A 3,858-nucleotide genomic window follows, 5' to 3' on the forward strand; every position below is an offset into this window, starting at 1 on the left:
GAGCTTAGGCAGACCCCCCACTGGAGGCTCAACACTTCGTGGCAGCTCCGTGTCCCAGAGACCAGGAGGGTTGGCACACACACACAGTGTGAACCACCGACAGCCATTCTGGGACCGGTGACAGCCGTGCTGGCCCCACTGCCACGACACAGACGGACGCCAGGCCGCGCTCCCCGGCGGGGGGATGGCGTCGAGCCTGACGAACGGAATGTGCAGGGTGGGGGGGAAAGGCCAAGCGCTCCGACGCCGGAGGGCTCCGGAGTCTGAACTTAGGGGGACAAAGAGGACGGGTCCTCTGCGACACCCCAGCCGCGCTCTCGCCAGCCAAGGCGAGTGCGATTGATTGCCAAACGACCCTCAGACAGGCGTGGCCCCGGGAAGAACCCGGGGCCGCAAAGTGCGTTCAAAGTGTCGATGATCAATGTGTCCTGCAATTCACATTAATTCTCGCAGCTAGCTGCGTTCGTCATCGACGCACGAGCCGAGTGATCCACCGTCAAGAGTTGTCTGAGTTTGTTTTAGGTCTCTCCCTCGCCAGAGGAAAGCGACCCGGACCGCACATACGCTCCCCACCTTGAGCTACAGCCACCTGCACGCCGGCGTGCGGGCGGAGCAGGGTGGCGTGAAGCGATGGGGAGCACCATCCTGGTGCGGCCCGCAGAAACATACGTCTATTGGGGGGAGGAGGACAGGGCGCCCAAGAGGCGATGCGTGCCCCAACGCACCGCAGCGACGGAGGCAGGATCACCGCCACCATGTCGCCCGCCTAGTATCACGAGGCGTGCAGCAGCTTTGCCCTAGGAAAAGCAGAGGCGGGAACGGGCACCGGCCATCGGTTCGGCAGCGTCACTGACGCGTGCACGTGGCGGCGTGTCGGCGAGCGGACTTCCTGCGAGGAGGCGGGGGCGGCACTCGCCCGAGCAGACGCCCGCCCGGCCCAGCCACCGCCGAGGTGGACTGGGAGTCGCGGCAACGGCTCGTCATACTCGTTCCCACACTCACAGCGCAGCTTGCCCGCAAGCCACCGACCACCGATCGACGCCAGGCGCCCCGACCGAGAGCGGGATCGCTCGTTCGCCCTGCTGGCAGTTCGCTGGGGATCACTACTGCACGGAGCTCGGAGACCGACGGGCGGCAACTCGAGAGTCTTTAAACCACCACCCCCATCCCGCAAGTGCAAAGAGGCTGTATACGCACAGACGGGTGAGGGGAATAGGTACCCCGTCGGGTTTGAAGGGAGCGTGACTAGATAGCAACGATGTAAACCCAGCCGATTTGGGAGCGAAAGACCGGCGCCTGCATCACCGGCTTCGTTTCCCGTGGCTGGAGAGTACACCGAAACCCTCCGTCTGTCGCGAGCTCCCGACGACGCGGTGCCGCCAAGCAGCAGGGCCGGACCTGGTGTGGCTCCCCTCGTCGATCACAGACCGGTCGGCACTACTGACGAGACGGTGGAACGGGCTTCGCCCCTTGTGACGAAGGGTGATGCGAACCCGCCCGCCCGCGTGCGTTCGGGGTGGACTCGGCAAACGGAGATTTGAAATCGGAAAGTGTCCTCCTGCCCCGCGCAGGTAGGCGCCCAACAGTTGTGGGGGGTTTGGCGGTGACCACGGCTGCAGGGCCTGCTACCCCGACGAGCTCTCCTGCTGGCCCCGAAACCACCCTCGCGAGACAAGTTGAAACGGAAACGGGCGTACCCCCAAGCCGACGATCCTTTCTTATTTGTTACTTTTTTTTTCACTTGCTCGAGTTGTGGGGATTTGGCGGTGACCACGGCTGCAGGGCCTGCTACCCCGACGAGCTCTCCTGCTGGCCCCGAAACCACCCTCGCGAGACAAGTTGAAACGGAAACGGGCGTACCCCCAAGCCGACAGAGATCCTTTCTTATTTGTTACTTTTTTTTTTCACTTGCTCGAGTTGTGGGGGTTTGGCGGTGACCACGGCTGCAGGGCCTGCTACCCCGACGAGCTCTCCTGCTGGCCCCGAAACCACCCTCGCGAGACAAGTTGAAACGGAAACGGGCGTACCCCCAAGCCGACGATCCTTTCTTATTTGTTACTTTTTTTTTCACTTGCTCGAGTTGTGGGGGTTTGGCGGTGACCACGGCTGCAGGGCCTGCTACCCCGACGAGCTCTCCTGCTGGCCCCGAAACCACCCTCGCGAGACAAGTTGAAACGGAAACGGGCGTACCCCCAAGCCGACGATCCTTTCTTATTTGTTACTTTTTTTTTTCACTTGCTCGAGTTGTGGGGGTTTGGCGGTGACCACGGCTGCAGGGCCTGCTACCCCGACGAGCTCTCCTGCTGGCCCCGAAACCACCCTCGCGAGACAAGTTGAAACGGAAACGGGCGTACCCCCAAGCCGACAGAGATGCTTTCGCTCCTGTTACTTTTTTTTTCACTTGCTCGAGTTGTGGGGGTTTGGCGGTGACCACGGCTGCAGGGCCTGCTACCCCGACGAGCTCTCCTGCTGGCCCCGAAACCACCCTCGCGAGACAAGTTGAAACGGAAACGGGCGTACCCCCAAGCCGACAGAGATCCTTTCGTACTTGAACCAACACAAAGTTTGTCACGTTTTATTTTTACGAGTGATCGACCGTCAAGATTTGTCTCTGAGTTTGCTTAAGGTCTCTCCCTCGCCAGAGGAAAGCCACCCGGACCGCACATACACTCCCCACCTTTAGCAGCAGCCACCTGCACGCCGGCGTGCGGGCGGAGCAGGGTGGCGTGAAGCTGTGGGGAGCACCAGCCTGGTGCGGCCCGCAGAGACATACATCTATTGGTTGAAAAAAAAACAGGGCGCCCAAGAGGCGATGCGTGCCCCAACGCACCGCAGCGACGGAGGCAGGATCACCGCCACCATGTCGCCCGCGGAGTATCACGAGGCGTGCAGCAGCTTTGCCCTAGGAAAAGCAGAGGCGGGAACGGGCACCGGCCATCGGTTCGGCAGCGTCACTGACGCGTGCACGTGGCGGCGTGACGGCGAGCGGGCTTCCTGCGAGGAGGCGGGGGCGGCACTCGCCCGAGCAGACGCCCGCCCGGCCCAGCCACCGCCGAGGTGGACTGGGAGTCGCGGCAACGGCTCGTCATACTCGTTCCCACACTCACAGCGCAGCTTGTCCGCAAGCCACCGACCACCGATCGACGCCAGGCGCCCCGACCGAGAGCGGGATCGCTCGTTCGCCCTGCTGGCAGTTCGCTGGGGATCACTACTGCACGGAGCTCGAGGACCGACGGGCGGCAACTCGAGAGTCTTTAAACCACCACCCCCATCCCGCAAGTGCAAAGAGGCTGTCTACGCACAGACGGGTGAGGGGAATAGGTACCCCGTGGGGTTTGAAGGGAGCGTGACTAGATAGCAACGATGTAAACCCAGCCGATTTGGGAGCGAAAGACCGGCGCCTGCATCACCGGCTTCGTTTCCCGTGGCTGGAGAGTACACCGAAACCCTCCGTCTGTCGCGAGCTCCCGACGACGCGGTGCCGCCAAGCAGCAGGGCCGGACCTGGTGTGGCTCCCCTCGTCGATCACAGACCGGTCGGCACTACTGACGAGACGGTGGAACGGGCTTCGCCCCTTGTGACGAAGGGTGATGCGAACCCGCCCGCCCGCGTGCGTTCGGGGTGGACTCGGCAAACGGAGATTTGAAATCGGAAAGTGTCCTCCTGCCCCGCGCAGGTAGGCGCCCAACAGTTGGGGGGGTTTGGCGGTGACCACGGCTGCAGGGCCTGCTACCCTGACGAGCTCTCCTGCTGGCCCCGAAACCACCCCCGCGAGACAAGGTGAATCGGAAACGGGCGTACCCCCAGCCGATAATGATCCTTCCGCAGGTTCACCTACGGAAACCTTGTTACGACTTT

At 62.8% G+C, this 3,858-nt stretch overlaps 1 non-coding gene across 1 annotated transcript; it reads right to left on the reverse strand.

Annotated features, from left to right (window-relative positions):
• Positions 1–351: 351 nt before the first annotated feature.
• Positions 352–505, reverse strand: LOC140474891 (5.8S ribosomal RNA). Its single transcript, XR_011959507.1, has one exon. It is a non-coding gene; the product is annotated as a 5.8S ribosomal RNA (ribosomal RNA).
• Between the last annotated feature and the right edge of the window lie 3,353 nt (positions 506–3,858).

Source organism: Chiloscyllium punctatum, unplaced genomic scaffold (assembly GCF_047496795.1).
Source record: "Chiloscyllium punctatum isolate Juve2018m unplaced genomic scaffold, sChiPun1.3 scaffold_1245, whole genome shotgun sequence".
Taxonomy (NCBI): Eukaryota; Metazoa; Chordata; class Chondrichthyes; order Orectolobiformes; family Hemiscylliidae; genus Chiloscyllium; species Chiloscyllium punctatum.